This window comes from Lampetra planeri, chromosome 20 (assembly GCF_965212315.1).
Source record: "Lampetra planeri chromosome 20, kcLamPlan1.2.h2, whole genome shotgun sequence".
Classification (NCBI taxonomy): domain Eukaryota; kingdom Metazoa; phylum Chordata; class Hyperoartia; order Petromyzontiformes; family Petromyzontidae; genus Lampetra; species Lampetra planeri.
Window position 1 is genome coordinate 4,450,193 of NC_136126.1, and position 17,188 is coordinate 4,467,380.

At 46.9% G+C, this 17,188-nt stretch overlaps 1 protein-coding gene across 3 annotated transcripts in view; it reads left to right on the forward strand.

Annotated features, from left to right (window-relative positions):
- EXD3 (exonuclease 3'-5' domain containing 3) overlaps positions 1–17,188 on the forward strand; it is a 94,455-nt gene that overhangs the window by 74,446 nt on the left and 2,821 nt on the right. The gene's annotated exons all lie outside the window — the stretch shown is intronic.

The following is a 17,188-nucleotide window of genomic DNA, read 5'->3' on the forward strand; positions in this document are numbered from 1 at the left end:
TATCACAGTCTCATCCATCAGCTTTCATAACTCCGAGTGATGTGGCCTCCCCACGCCCTCTCCCCTCGCTTTTGTTCCCTCGATCCATGTGTTCGTTCCTCTTTACGTTGCTCAGTGTGATTCCACGCACGCACCTCGCCCATGCTTCTTTTGTGCACTTTTCATCTTTGTCCTATTTCCTCTGCCAGTGCCCGTGTTTCTGATCCATATATCGTAGTGGGTAATATGGTGTCATATGCGTATTCGGTAGCCTACAAAACTTCCCGACTTTATTAAGCCTTGATTCCATTATAATGTCAATATTATTGTTCCCGAATTTTAGGGGACCGATAATATATATTTTTTGTTGGTATTTTCTAGCTATAAGCATAGACTGGGCTAAACTTTTACTAAAGGTCCGCTTTTTTCCCTTTTATAACATTATAATCTAACTCGCTCACTTAGCAATATCTATATGTATTAGATGTGTGATTGAATTGCTTTATATAAAATCTGTACATGATCCCGAACTCAACCGCTTTGATCTTCACGTTAAATTATAATTTCGAGAACATTACACACAAGCCTCGGTCATTTTGTATTCCGCTTGACCTCCACGTCAACTAAAGGCCCCCTTGTGCCTCTTCAACACTATCTGTTGTGGCCTTAGTGCCAATTGCATTTCTTTTCTCACGACACTGCTCCACCCGGCTCCCCCACTCTAATCCAACCCCCACCGCATTTTGTTTCAAATCAAACTCCCATCAGTCTCCATCCATCTCCACGTAATGGGAGGTCACCCCTTATCTGCTGCTGCTGCTCCCCCGGTATCTGTAGGCCCAGACTGCGGTGTGCCAGTGTCGATACGGCTGATTTCTACACTTCCGTTTGCTCAACTCTTTAACGAATGCAGCAAATGGGTTGGAGTATTTATTTTATTAATTTTCCGTTTCCTAGTTTCATGACTATCTAGATTGAAAACTCATTTCTTGAGAACTGCTGTTTTGTGTTTAGTTTGTTGTCCTTCCCTCGCACCGCCGATTTAGCACGGTTGGCTACGTACGGTGCGATAAAAGTTCAACATACATACGTGCATGAAATTATTTGTCATGCTTTAAAGTGGCAGATCTTTGCTGAAATGCACTTAATAAAGATAATTATTGTTATTATGTCTGTATTTCCATTTTCCTCTATGCTAATGACCTATTCTCTCTCATACAATTTAATTTCCCAGGCCCCCACCTACACCTCCAGCCTACATTCGTGACAAACGCAGACGGTCTATCTGCCAAGTATTCTTGACTGGCATGCCGTCAAGGTATTTCTGTTACATCTATGCAGTGTCTGCTTTGAATGCGAATTATAAGTAGGATGATTCATCGTTTTGTCGATTAAGATTAATTATTAAGCTCCCGATGTGCACATCGAGTACCGTGTTTGAGAATCGATGGTTTTTATTCGTCGAATGTAAAATTAATGGGTATATCGTCCTTGATCGGGACTACTATTAATCACAATGTAAAAAAAAAAGGAGAAATTCTCGAACCGCTATCCTAAATCACAATTCATCAAATCGACAGGGAGTGGAAGATGCATCATAACATTTATGATATTGATACAATTATAATGATTAAGAATAGTATAGAGACCTTTCTCAATCCACTGCTGGATGATGGCCGACTGCGTCCAACACCCCCGGCTCTGTTTGGATGCAGTTCGCCACTTAATGTAAGCCGTGGTCAGGAATCGAATTCGGTTCGCCAGTTCTTAAGGTGAGGTTCGAAGTGGGTGAATGTTGAGATTAGGACTCGATTATAATTCATCGGCATATCAGTGCAGTGATACGTGCCCGTTATACATGCTGTAGAAGGACGCCGTTAAGCGGTAAACAATGCGGCTTTTGGACAGTTAAGAAGAAAGTGTTTCTGTCAACGGGATCTTTTTAAAGACTTCTTTCCTGCTCATGTAAAAAAAAAATGCGCGTACTGTTTGTCTTCGGTGTTTGTTTTTGTGTCAACGAAACACACGTGTGCACAGATGCACGTACTTGAAACGAGTGGCTTGTGCGTGTTCTTTTTTTAATGTCGGAAACGGGGAGGGGAGCAATGACTAAATACAGAAATGAATTAAATAAGGATGTAAAAAAAAACTTCGTGACCCAGCGCTCGGCTACAAAACAGCAGTGCTCACCAATAATGAATCGCCGCGAATCTGGAGCGCTGGCAGGTCGCTCTCAACGTGTGCGTTTGCCATTGACGTCCCTTCCTTCTGCCATTGTGTTGGGTGTCTTGAAGCGCGGGGCCGCGTGCGACGCCGCAGATGGCTTTTACAGTGACTCTGGGAGCGTCCCCACAATGGAATCGCCGCGTGGCCCACTCTCCCCCTCCGCGCGCGTCGCCCGCAAACCTGTTATCAACTTGCCCGAGCGCCTGTGCGAAAAATTCCCCCGCGCAGGATATTGTCCTAAAGAACACGCCGTTCCCGCTGTTTTGAAGACGCAGGCATCCTCGATCAGCAGCTGGAAAACAACACACGTGTGTTTCGGCAAACCGCGTGCATCCCGTTTTTTTGTTGTTGTAAAGAGTTGTACTCCAAATGTGCCATCGGCGTAGTGTCATCGGACGAAAAATTTCCATAGAGAACTTCGCAGCTAGCTTGCTAGTGAGCGGTGCGTCATCATATTAGATTGAAAACTCATTTCTCTAGAACTGCTTTTTGTGTTTAGTTTGTTGTCTTTTCCCCCGCGCCTTCGATTAGCACGGTCAGCTACGCACAATACGAAAGAAGTTCTACATGAAGTCGTACATCACGTGTCGGAGAGCTGCCACCAGATGATGTCACAGCACTACTTCGTTAGCCCTCTTTTTCACACTTGGGGAAAAGAACATTTTAATGCCCTGCAAAGATTTTTTTTTTCATCGCATGTTAATAAGATGGGGGAGGGGGGTTGTTTTGTAGGGAGTCCTCGGTGAATGGACTGAGACCATCAGATCTCTACATTTGAGAATTGCGTTTAACCACGACTGCCTAACACTCGGATTCGAACCCAAGATCTCAGGAATGCAAACTCATTGCTTTGACCCCTTAGCCACCCGGCCATGTCCTATTTATGATGGCGTTTTGAACACACAAAAACCACCCCCACCCTACTTAACAACACCAACCAAACGGTTCTTGACAGCTTTTAAAAAAAAAAGATTTTCACAAGAAAGCTACAAGGCCCCTTGACTCAAAGAGAATTTATTTTTCGTGAAAGTATGGCCGCAATAAATGGTTGAATAAGCCGTGTAAAGGCGCGTTATCTGGCGACAGTCGAATGCGTGCTCTCTTGTCGTCGGCGAGGCAAACTTTACCAAGCGTGCAAAGCCGCCCATAGAGCGGCGCGATTTAAAATTCGGTGAAGCGACGCTTTATCTGAGCGGCCTTTTGAAGGCGGGTTTTTTTTGTTGTTGTTGTTGTTGCGCGTGGGGTGAAGGGCTCGGCCCAGGATGGGAGGGCGGTAATGATGGTGTTCAGCAAAGCGGCAGGGGTGGCGTGGGGATGGCGTGGGGATGGTGAGGGCGGTTGGTTGGGGGTAGGGGTGTCAGTGCAGCCGTTCGCCTGCAAATGCGCACGGTCACACGGTAACGGCACAGGGTGAGCGGAGATAGCGGATCAGGGCACGGAGGTCCTGCCTTCCTTGTCTTCCACATAGCGCTTAATGCCCCACCCCCCCACCACCACCTCCCACGTACCCAACCATTTCATGGAGCTCTTAACAACTTTGTCGATTCACAAAACGGCTCCCACAACACAGAGGCCCGCTTCATTCCACGGATTTTCTTTTTTCTCTTGTGGGTAAAATGAAAGAAGATGACCTGATAAGGATAAGGGCCTGTGTTGTTTTGAACTTCAAGGATGTCACATTTTATCTTTTCTAAAACGGCACTGGCGATATTGATAAGATTGTCTATAGGATATAACTGGTTAAAGTGTTGTAATTTGATGGTGAAATTACACTTAAACAGCACAGAAAAGCAAGGATTTTGTCCTCGACCTTCTGTCGGGATGCGTCCGTAACAGAGATAGTTTAGGGCATTTTTTTTTATTCAATTGAACTGCCTCCAGGATCGTCAAGGGTAAAGGAGTGACGACCTGCGGTAAAAATGTGCGCGTTCGACGCCGGCCACACAATTGTCGCTTTGTGACTCTGCACGCCATCGCGGGTGCATGCGGCACAACAAGGCCGGTTTGTGCAAAGCCTCGGGGCGCGCGCGAGATGCTGCGTACACGCCGCTTTGTGCGTACAGGTGGGATTCTCTCGCAACGAGCGCGTGACCGCGACGGTGGGTTGCGGCGTCTGCAAGTTTCGTGCGGCTCCCAGTGCAAGTCACCCCCCCGTGTTTCGCGTCTGTGGGCGCACGCGCGCTTTTATGTGCCCGTGTACGCGTGCGCGTGCATTTCGGCGCAGAAGTTATCTGCATCTTTCCCACGGCCTCAATATGTCACAAGACGACCATGTTAAATTTAGACGAGCGACATTCTCAGATTGAATATCGATGGACATAGCACTTTTTTCATCTCGAGAATAAACAGCATTTGTGCATTCGGACTTCTCTGTGGCAACGTTGTTGTCTGGGGAAAGAAATGCAAAACAACAAAACAATGAAATAAATATTCTTGGTTCTTTCGGTAAAGTCACGTGACTTTACCAAAAGAACCAAGAATATGAATCCCTGCAGTCACGAAAGCTTTAAATAAAAAATGAAATAGATAATTGGTGGATTCCCCATATCTCCATAAAGATTAATTTTGTAGATTTATTTTTGTTTATCATTAGGTTAATGAACTGAATTTAACAACTGTGCTTTGTTCGAAGGCACAGAATTGAATGTAGTTTGACAACGTTAATTTTTGTATTTGCATATTATGTCAACAAACTGACTCATCTGTCCTGTGTTCAACTAGCCATACTGCAGGTCAAAATAACTCTCTTTACGCTTCTTTGCTAGGAAACGCTCCCATTGTCTCTTTTCCCCAAATTATTCGAAACCTTGCTCAATTCCAAACACGTTAACTCTCTTATCTGTTATACCTTCACCGGCCCATTTCTCGCTTTGCCCCTTCTTATTTTGTTCTGCAATCGTGATAAAAAAAAAACCAAGCAAAGGCTCCCAGCTACATACACAGCACAATTGTTGAGCCATGTTTTCGTGCGAATTCATTATAGCTGCATTTTGCGTGGGTGAAGAGAACTCGTTTTTTTTGTTCAATTCCCCCATGAGAACACTGTTTCCTCCGAAGCGGTGCTTATTCTCGTGGGAAACGGCACTGATCTCCGCTGCGAGCTATGGGCCCTCTCCGGCCACTTTAACCCCCTCCCCCACCTCTTTCCCCGCCGCCGCCGTCACGGCCGCGTCCACAGCGTGATGATTATTCAGAACGCCGCAGCTCGCGAATGACAGTAAACAAGCGCTGTGCTCTGCGAATCATCGGCGCGTTTGAGATGAGCACATGCTCCGCCGATGCTCTCTGAATCATAAGTGGCCGTTTGCTTTGCCTGTAGAACACAACACGTTTCTACCTCCCGCCGCTCCTCTCGCGAGGGGGGTGCTGTGTTTATTTGTAAAGGTACACCCACCGGTGTGACTTTGTCCACAAAGGGGGGGGGTTGCAGGTTGGAGAGTAAATTGATAGTGCTGGAAATTGGAAGTTTTTAACAGTCCGGTGACCCACATTCTGTCCTGCTCCGGCTATTCGATTTCCAAAGGCCAACGTATCAAATGGCTTTCAGATTTTTCCCACGTAAACAGCGGCTAGACGGGGCACTTAACCGCACCCTAAAGCCCACACCCAACCGCTGGCCAACCCCTTACCCGCACCACCCCCACCACCACCTCCCACCGCCAACGTTCCCGCGCCTCCTCCACCCCCCTGCGAACAGCACTTATCCGAAGAGAAAATGTTTCTCGCACCCCTCCCCTTTAACAACCTGGTGAAAATCCTAGACGGCAGCCCTGCAGCAGGGAGCCAAGGTGTGTACCCAGGCACGGCCGCAAGGCAAACAATCCGTGCATGCCACCAGCGGCCGCCGCTGCCGCCGCCCGGTATGCCACGAACACGGTTAACATTCCCTTCCCAAGCGTTCGGTGAGGACCTGTGAAAGAGGCGAGGGTGGTGGCCATGAGAGCTCGGGGCGACACCTGGGGGGGGCGGTGAAGGAAAATAGAGCGTGTCGAGTGGAATCTCTAGCGGGCTTAAGAGGCGAGGCGCGTTCAGTGCCGTTGACGTTGATGAGCGGGCGCGCTTCACTGGGTGCGGTGTCTTTTATGGGAAAAAATCCCGACCTATTATGTTTTTTTTTTAAACGACATCTTTCAACATCTGTGTATTTGCATCGCCGCCAATTATGGTGGTGGACGGTGGTTTTAAATTTGTACGCGTACGGACCTTTGTCATTTTGACCGTACTTCATGCCGGTTAGCGCGCGTTTGGCGAAGAATTTACGATGGGTGCAAATGATATGCTACAATTACATTAGAATGTCACGTGGAGGAGTGGTGCAAGGGTTAGACATGGGAGCATAAAAGTATGGTACAATGGGTTTTTGCCGCATTTTCCCACAACGTAGAACAGCCCTGGCAAAACCACCTTTGACATGCTGGCATCATGCATGGTGACCACGCATTCAATCGCTATCCAGGCTCATGTCTGCTAAGCTGCTGAGCTCGGATAACATCGGGCATATTCTGGGTGGTTTGTTCATGGGCAGTGGTTGAATGTCGTGGTTCTAATTGTAACGCATTCTAGGTCAGTTTGGTGGCAAATTAATGAGTTGATAGAAACAAACAGCATATAGAAGGGTTGTTTTGTAGCCTCAAAGAAAAAAATCAATACGAAAATCCAAGCCGTATACTTTTTTCTGCAAGAAAAAAAAAGAATAATGCAAAGAGTTCATAACAAGAAAAAAAATACCTGAAATTCTAAGGGTTTTTTTTATCCCATTTATGCCTGGGGTCTTGAGCGAAAAAATGAAATCTGACGCACAACAAGTTGGCAATTTGTATCACAAAGCACGTAATCAGCTTGGGAAAGCTGTGCTAGTGCCCGATAGCAGTGTCCTGACGCAAACGCTCCGGCTGGAATGATTGGGGGGGGGGGCGGGGATGGGGAAGCGGGGCTTTGAGGCAGCGGCTGGGAGGACAGAAGAGAGGAGAAGGGGGATTTTTTGGAAGGCTCTGTTTACGTTGCTATTCTGGCGAGGCCTGGCCAATTGTTAGGGCCCCCTTCCCATGGGTCAGGCAAACGAAGTTCATAGTCGCTCCCTCTCTCCCCCCCACTCGGGACCGCACAAAACAACTATGCAGAACCGCTGTTATAACAACGAGTCCTATTTATTGATTTATTCATTTTATTGCACGTCCCCTTCTTGTTTGGTGGGGTTTTTTTTTTTCCACACTCCCGAGTCGTGCGGTTGGTTGGACTCGCATGTACTGTGGCTTTGGAAAGCTGCCTCGGAGCAAGAGTGGTGAAGTGAGATATGCGGCGATGCCTCGCCATGTAACAGTAAATTGCCTTTGTCTAGCCCCCGCATGTTTATAGGCCATCTGCCAAGAGACGGCAGGGTTATATTTTACTCAAATTATTTTAAAAAGACAACGTTGATAATCGGAATAACAAAAGTACGAGGGGGTAAGTTAGTAGGCGTGAGAAAGTGTTTTGCGATATTCCGTTGACCCTCCCGCTAAATTATTCATTCGGCCCATGGCACCCGCAATGCCACACGGACACGAGCGGGGGGGCATGAGAGAGACCCGAGTCCTCGAGCTTCACCGCCCCATTCCCACGCTCGCTCGACACAAGAAGCGAGAGGAGAGAAAGGTGCAGAAGTCATCACCGCTCTTGCCGTGCCACGCCACCTGTTCCGGTTGTGGCGGTGCTGGTGGCTGGGGGGATAAGATGATGGAATCGTGGTTGCCGTTCACACAGTTGTGTATATTTGCGTTTTGAGGTTGGGGGTTGCAGGCAAGGTTTTTTTTTTAATGCTTTTTGCCACTGGCCCTGTGCTCTGCGGCCGACAGTGTGGAAGTTTCGTGCGACCGGTGGCGCAAGCCCCCCCCTGGGAACAGACGCTGGTGTTCCGTAATGGGGCTGCGTGTGTTGTGTGTATTTCACTGCGCATGTGTATGTGTGTCGGACCACGCACACGTGGGGAGCAACGGGTTAGCACGCTTCGCTACAAATTCAGCGACACGAGTTCGATTCCTGCTCACAGCCAACAAGAGTGGCGATTATCTGAACTGATGCTGGGCCTCCCCAAGGTCGACTCGGTCTAAAATGAGTACCTGGTGCGATGTGTAAACATCGCCACTGGGGAGACAAAGGCGGCCGGTGTGGTGCCTGACACCCACCCCCCTCGTTTGTCGTGCCGGCATTCATAGCTCCTTTGCTAACAGCACTTGCCCCAACAGTCTGTTAAGACTATACGTAGGATAGCACAATCCACGGCAGCACCTGCAGCGCCTGCGCAAACTGCTAATAGCTCGGTATGCGCCTAGCTTGGGTCTTTGGCCGATGTGCCGATGTTGTCTCCCGTGACTGGCAGCTCGTGTGACCATTATGTCGCTTGTGTAGTAGCCGTTGTGGTTGACGACGGAGGCTTGTGGTGAGAAATTGTGCTGCTCACCTTTTTGTTTACAGTTTTTTTTTTGTGCGCACGAGACGAATATGCACGTATATGTTTTGAACTTCTTTCGCACCGTACGTAGCTAATGGGGGAAGGACAACAAACTAAACACAAAAAGCAGTTCTAAAGAAATGAGGTTTCAGTCTAGATGATTAAAAGTGCATAGCTGCAGTGGCTTCCTAATATCGGAAGGGAGAGCATTCCAGACGGCCGCAGAAGCACATCTGAAAGCATGCGATGCACTGACTGTCTTTGTTCGATGGCCAGCCATATAAGTTCACTTGCGTTGACAAAAAATCAACCTTTTGTGAGGCGCTCTGGTGGCTCGGAGGTCAGCACTGAGCTGCTACTGCTTCACTCCTGGGCGTGATTCTGGGCAGTCGCTTGTAATTAAACCGGGTTCTCCAGTGTAGCGATTCCAGGGTTTCCAATGACTGCATACAAAAAAAACCACATCAGATCATATCTTGTTTTTGCACTTAGTTGGCCCAAGTTCCAGCTCTGGGAATTAATTTTAAAAATGCAATGTTTTTAAAGTCATATGGCAATCTCATAGTGCGCACAGTGTATCGTAAAGTACAACTGTGTAAATAATAATTTGACCACATGAAGGATTTTTCACGAGCCCAGTGAAAAAATATTTACTGCGGCCAATTCTCTGAGATTCGAGGTGGCATTGCAAGGACCACGAGTTGTGTTGGAGAGGCCTTCATCCAGCAGTAGATGCGCCTGTGGCTGATGACAAATGTTTGAATGTAAATGTAAATATTGTCTTTTGCCAATAGTACCCAGCAGCTGTTTATGCCCAAAATCACCCTAAATCCGCTCAAGCTCATAAGATCTCGGAAACTAAGCATAGTTAAGCCTTGTTAGTACTCGAATTGGTTGCCAACAGTGCTTGCCAGGTGCTGTAGGCGTGGTACTCCGAGGAACGATCAGGAGATGGCGGTACTGAGTGTCACCCCTCATATTCGTGGATTTTTCTATGGTTACTACTGTCTACCTCCCAAATACTCAACAATAGCAATGCACCAATTGTAACACTTTCTGTAAATAATGAGAAACTCATCAGACAGAACATTTGTGCAAGCCGGAAATAAATAACAAGAAGAATTGGGTCGAAAGCCTACGTGTTAAACTGAATAATACGAATAAATACGCAAAAGATGATTTCTAGACAGCAGCAGGCACGACTGTAACCATGGCGTCTGTCCTCCCATTATTCCTCGCATGCCACGTGACATAACCACGAACTGTGTGGACAATGCACACAGCCTCATTACCGGCATTGTCCAAACACCGCACAATGGCAGGGAGAGACCCTGCCGTGAACAGAGCCTTGAGACTCGGCTAGGCTTTCCTTGGTGGGTAATTGGCATAATCGGCATAGTTGCAGCATAGTTTTATACACGGATTTGCTAAGAGGCCATTGAGACTAGAAACCCATTTACAAGGGGCCAGAGCCGTTCTTGTTTTGGCCAGTGCGCACCCCTTGCCACGGTTGTTGTTTGTTGGGGAAAGCGGTCGTGCAGTGGCCGCAGGGTGACTCAGCCCCTCGTGTTGCTACACCCAGCCCCCCCCCCGTCTCTCTCGTTCTGCCCAGTCAGACTTTGGTCTGCAGCTTATGAGAACCTGGCTCAGGGCCAAGTATCACCTCCAACCATCTTACCCGCATTCTATGCGCGGCGGAGCGAGTTGTAAACATACTGACTGTGTTTTTTTTGTTCAAATTTTTTTTATTTTCCTGGCAAATTTTTCGCGCCAAAATTTTGTCGGAACAATTTTAGCGATTGGTGGTGGTGGTCATCCTTATCATCATCAGCCCCTGTACAAACAATCTACTGCTGGGTGAATGCCTGCCCAAGCTGCCTCCATCTCTCACGGTGCCTCGATGTAGCGATCCATGGAGTGCCTGCCAACGAGCTGATTTTCTTTCTCCTGTCTCCGTGATGTTTGTCCTCTTGGCGCATTTATCCCTTGGGCTGCCACTCCGATGCTCGTCTTGACCCCCTGGCATGTGTGAAATACTGGACACCTGTGAAAAAGAGCTCCATAGCTCATCGGATTCCTCCAGAATATAAATAGATATTCTGATTCTTAAATAAATAGTCTGATACCTTCGAAAGATGCCTCCTGCCCAGACTCAAAAGGAAAGATGTTTTATGATATAAATTAGCCGTTATGAAATCCAAATTAATATTTTACTTTTCCCTCCAGCAATATGAAGAATTGCTAATTCAACTGAACGTGCTTTCATCTGATGAAAAGCATCTTCATTGTAAATGTAATTGTAACAATTTTGAATTAAACACCCAATCCTGCATTGCGAATGTAAAAATGTTTATTGTATACTGTGTTCTTCAGGCTGGATAGAAGCCTCTTATGATGTATTATATTATACTGTATACTATGTCACATATCCAAACCATGTCTCAATATCCACGTTGCTACGTGGCTTTTCTTCCCAGTATGAGTAAGCAAGCTGATTATAAGTAAACATGTTTACAACTTACCCCATTCCCCCAGTGCAGGCATATCCAGATTGAGTTATTGGTGTAAGGTAATGAGACAAATTCAGATATCTTTCATGGCAGTGAATCCCTTCGTGTTAGAGAATGACCTGCGGCAGTGGATGTCACGGAACTACCTCGGAAATCCCTTCCAAGTGACCTCTGGTCTCCAAAGTAGGGAGCATAACTTTCCCACTCGCTCTGCCACTGACAGCAATGTTCATCACGTGACGGTCAAAGTTACATTTTGAATTCTCAGGCCTGGAATTTAGCCAATTGAAGTGCAGAATCAAGCTTAATGTCACGCCTTTTCGCGCAGTTATTGGTGACTGGGCTTGAGATCATCAACTCGTGATAAGAAGCCAGTTTACAAAAAAACACAATACAAAAAAACAACTCCTGGGTTTACAGGCAGTCGCTCAGAATCATACCCAGGATCTCATCGGTGCCAGCTCAGTGTTTTGACCTCCGAGCTACCCGGGCATGGTGTTTAGTTTTAGCCTCAATAAACGCTTCATTCTTCCTCTCCTCAATCTACACTTAATAGCTCCGCGTTTTTTTCTTTTCTTCTGGTGTTAAAATTACGATTAGCAAAGCTTTCATTTACTTAAACTTTTTTTTTTGTTACACCTACTGCAAGTGTCAGTTTCCCATCCACCCCACCCCCCCATAACATATGTGGATATCCTCACACCTTGGAAGGCGCGCGCTGTGACATTACGCAGCGTCTTGCCTCGTACTCCCGTTCCCTGGGGATAGCTGGCACTGTGCCCTTTTCCCCTTCCCGTTCAAAACCCCAGCTGTCATCGCGCGTGATGAATCACTTAGGATGTGCGTCCGTAGGGGCCTGCCTGCCACAGAGCTGAACACCGCAAGACCAGGCCTCGCATAATGAGGCTTGATTGTGTCCGTCCGTGCGTGCATGGATGTTGCACGCTGCATCAGCGCTGCTGGTGAACTTCCACGTGTGCGTTTTCCTATTCGGAATATCAAAAAATATTTTTTTAAAATTACGAATGTTTCATTTAAAATACGGGAGATTACAGCCATTCTCAATCCACCAAGGAATGAATGCCTCCCTATGCCATGTTGGTCAAGGGGTTTTATTTTTTCCCTATTCTTCACCACACAGTTCTGTGCGGGTGAAGGGGCGTAGAGGCAGGACTGGTTCAGATATAACTTTTCCACCGATGTTTGCGGATTCACAGAGCAGTGCTCGCTGATCACTGTAGTGTATTTTTTACGTCATTAGGGAGCCCTAATAGAAAAAAATATTGACTAATAGCACGTCTTAGATGTGTAACTTTCCTCTTCTTGTATAGTGCCAATGTCATATCTTGATTTGTTGACCATTATTATACCTATTAATATATAAATAAACACAAGTACATTATTTTTTTATTAACAGTAGTCAGACATAGCAGTGCTTACAGTAAATAGGAGCCCACCCAAGCCCCAGGTGTTTTGCGCTGCATAGGAGAACTCAAAATAAGCTCGACTACAATAGTGTTGGGTTTCACCGGCGGTGCCAGGGTTCTTCTGCGTGCCTCCTGCAGATCGAGGAGGAGGGGGGGTCCCGTCCGAACCTGGAATCAGCTGTCGCACGCGCGAAACATTTTCAGATGAATGGTTGACGCGTGGAGAAGAGCCGCGGTGCTACGTGTGGACTTTCTGTCACGTGTCGTCAGCCGTCGTTTTTGTCGTCGGGCTTTTGACCCCGCTGCTGCACGATGATCATTCTGCGCAAACGCCCAACGAGCAATGATGCTCCCCGCGGTTTTGATGCTGGCACGGTCGCACGCGTTGCCAAACTGGGCCTTCGCCTAATACGTGGATTAATCGATTGAAATCAATGCTTACTTACGTGCACATACTTGTCAATCTACTGCTGGATGAGGACCTCCCCACGCCGTGCAGGTCATGAGGGCTGTTTGGCCGAAACTTGGCTATGCTGATCGGTGCGGGTTGGTGATGAATAATTAATATTTTGTACGAATTATATTCTACTATCACATTAGCATATCATGTGGAGGACTGGTGCGAGGGTGAGTGCTCTGTGCGATGAACCCAGCGACATTAGTTTCATTCCTGTCCACGGATAACGTTGGTGGTGACTTATATCTGAACCAGTCCTGGGCTCCTTTAGCAATTTGCACCAACCAGCGCGGTGAAGTATGGTCAAACAACCCCTGATGGCAGATACGGCTTTGGGAGGTTTGCATCCAGCCGGCAGTGGATTGACATTGTACGTTATGATTGTTAAGTTTATTATTGTTCGGGGTGGAACAATTCACCCCATATCCCAGCGATTCATGGAATTTTTACGATTCAAGAATCTATATATTTTTGACAAAGCTGTGAAATAGGGAGCCATTCTCTAGGAGTCTTATGACCAAGGGTTGTAAAAATACATGTTATATACAAAATTATAGAGCAAACAAAACTGTCTAAACAAGAAATAAAAAGTGAAAGAAGAATATAAATGAGATGGTAAAAATTAAACTTGCAAAGTACTCCACTCAAATAGTGGCAATTAATTGAACTGCCAGGAAAGGGTGACCCATTTCTTGCTTTCTGCAAATCAACTATTAATGTTATGCATTCCAAGCCAAGAGTGCAATCACGCCATTTAGCAGCAGAAATTTGACACTTTACAAACGCAATTCAACATCTCATGGTGGCTTGTTCAGAGTATTAAACCTTTTCTCTTTGATTATTTTAATCTTAAATACCCCTACAGTTTCATAGGGGATTGTCATATAGAGAGACGAAGTGTGTTAAACGAGAGGTAAATATGATACCACCCATTTAGTCCTAAAGCAGTGCGATTGTAGCTTGCGGAATAGTCGCAAAAACTAAAACTTGTTTTACGTGATAAATTTAGATGGTGTCCTGACCTCGACCAACACAGACGGAAACAATAAAATGATAAGTGACCACCCAGGACTGATTGCTGTTTTAGCGTGACCTACCACATGACCCACGCCTATTGGGAAGTTCACATTTTGTTTAATTTGTTTAGCAAATTGATTTAAAAGCACGGGAGAGCTTGTACGTCGAGACTTGTCCACAGTGGTAAGTGTGGCTTGGCCTGAGAGTATGAACCCTTGGTTTGACAATCGCAGAAAAAACACCGCAGGGCACGCAGCTGCATCAACACCCTGACACCATCTCCAGCACTTTCTGCATGCAGTGGTCACATTGCTACGTGCCATTCATGTATAGCTCCTCCAAACTGCAGCGTTAAGGAAATAAACCGTGGCTATTTGATGATTAGTGGAAGTAGCGGTGCAATGGTTTTTGAATCTGCAATCGGGGTACTCGTTTTGACATTGTTGTGAATTTAATGTCTGCAGCTGTCGCGTAAATCCACTACAACATATACGAACTGAGAGATCTAGATTCTTACCGACGTGAATCGATGCATGTGTCAATATAAAAAAACAATATTGTCACTCAACAATTATAATCTATGCGTTGTTACGCTTCTGCTTAGGAGTGTTTGTGAGCTAATTTTGCTTTGGAAAATAGGTGGCACACGAAGTGGAGGTGGGAGGGGCTGTGGGGGGTCGGTGAAAGTGTACTCGAATTGTGAATGTTGTGGGTTTACTCTCCAACATACTGGTGCTGCTGTACTAGTAACGAATATGGCACGTTTCGTTTACATGACAAACCTTACTAATTGGCTGTCGGGTGGTGGCAGGTTTAACGACACATTTATATTTACGCGATCTAAACCAAAAACCTCTTATGGAGTAGAACAACACTGCTGTATGAATCTAGTGACCCGAGTTCGATTCCTAGCAAATGACTATTATCAGCCATGAGTAATATCTGTGCTAGTTTTTCAGCCTGTTCCCCCCCCCTCAACCTTTCACCAACTCACACTGACCAGTGTAGTTGGGTCAAACAACCTCCAACGTGACTGACGTCGTGTGGGGAGGGCCTGAACTGTCAAAGGGTCGTAAATTGTTATCACGAATACAACTTTATGAAAATTAAAGGGCAGTGGTTTGTTGCCTCCAACAGTAGGTCAACAAAGGGGGCTGGAAATAATGATTTGTAATGGGTGGCGTACAAATTAGCAAAGTGTGTGTTGGTGGGGAGGGTTCATTTAATTTACATGCTCAATTTCGCTGTGATATACCGCGCAACACAATGGGCTGCTCATGTGAAGAATGTCGTGGGATCGCCAAGATGCGTAAGTAAACGGGACATCCGGCAGCCTCAGAAGGTTGGCGATCATGCTCGCTAGCCCCGAGCCTGCCTCGCTGCTACGTCCGCCCTGCGAGTTGTTTGTGCAGTTTTTTTTGCAGGAGGCTGTGGGTGGGTGGGTGGGGAGCGGTAGTGTGGCGGTTAGCGCGCTGCTCTACGAACCCGGCGAACTGAGTTCGATTCCCACTCACGGCCAACACCAGTGACGATTATCTGAACCGGTCCCGGGCCTCCTCTAGGTCGACTCAGCCTCAAATGAGTACCCGGTTGCGGTGTGTAAACATCGCCACTGGGGAGACAAAGGCGGTCGGGCGTGGTGCTGGCCACCCACCCCCTCGTGTACCGTTCTGGCCTTCATAGGTGCTCGCTAACAGCACTTGCCCCTACAGTCTGTTAAGGCTACACGGGGGATCTTTGTCTTTGTGTGAGTGGGTGGGTGGGGAGCGGTAGTGTGGCGGTGAGCGCGCTGCTCTACGAACCCGGCGAACTGAGTTCGATTCCCGCTCACGGCTAACATCAGTGTTGATTATCCAAACCGGTCCCGGGCCTCCCCCCTAGGTTGACTCAGCCTCAAAAGTGTTGTGTGTAAACATCGTTGTTCGGGAGACAAAGGTGGCCGGGCGTGGCGTTGGCCACCCACCCCCTCGTGTGCCGTGCCGGCCTTCATAGGTGCTCGCTAACAGCACTTGCCCTAACAGTCTGTTAAGGCTATATGGGGGGTCGTTGTCTTTGTGTGCGTGTGTGTGGGTGCATGTGTGTTCCTTTCAACCGGACTCTCCCCAGCCTCCGGTTGCCCAGAGTAAACAAGCTATTAAACGGTTCTTTCTACCTGTGATGTATTTTATGTGCCCTCTCCTGTCAGGATAATGGTGCAGATGCCCAGTTATCTGTCTGTTTTATTGGAGTTTCTCCGCATATTAGGTGTGCATCCCAGGGGGGGGAGGAGGGGGTCTTCCCATTAATGCAGCAGTCTCACGCTTCACACTGCTTCATGTCGAAGTGTACATGTACATATGTACAGCCAGCCCTTTTGTCAATCCACTGCTGGATGAGGGCCTGCTCATGCTGTGCAGGTTGTGGGGGGATTATTTGATGCCACGCCACGCTGGTAAGTGTGGATTGGTTAAAGTGCAGAGCATAGAAGTGGGGGTATGGAAGTACAGTACAGCTATGAATTTTGCTGCACTATATTAGTTCGTGGTAAAATGTGATTTTCAACCAGATGAGAGCCCATGGAGGCAACACATCTCTTTTGTTGCAATGAAGAACTGTGCGAGTGCATGCACACATACCACACACATTCACGCAGTGCAGTACAATACCTGCAATTTGTATGTTTTAACAAAGAAATACTGGCCTTAGTAGGTCCTCACGAACAACACGCAGCACAGCAGTTTACAAGGCCAACAGGAGGATCGAGTTTTGCCTTTTAATGTTTTTCAACTAAGGTTGAAAGCGTTTACGCCAGGGGTTAGCAACCTTGCGGCTCCAGCACCGCATGCGGCTCTTTAAGGACTGGCTTCGGGACGTTATTTATTAATGACCACCACCGTCTCGTATTCACATTGCATTGCGGCTCTTGAAATATTGAGGTTCTTTTTACCGAATTCGAACATAAATTGCTCCTTGTTATTTTGGTTTATGCAATGGCTCCATCCGTCCGATTGTTCGTAACGAGGAGGGGAACTTGAACTCCCTTAATGATGGTTGCTTTTAGGGACTTACGTTTCTTGCATACTGGCCAAATTGTTCAAACTATTGCCAAAATCGTGGAGAAACATATCGGAGCATATCGGAGTTTTTTCAAATAAGCAAACAT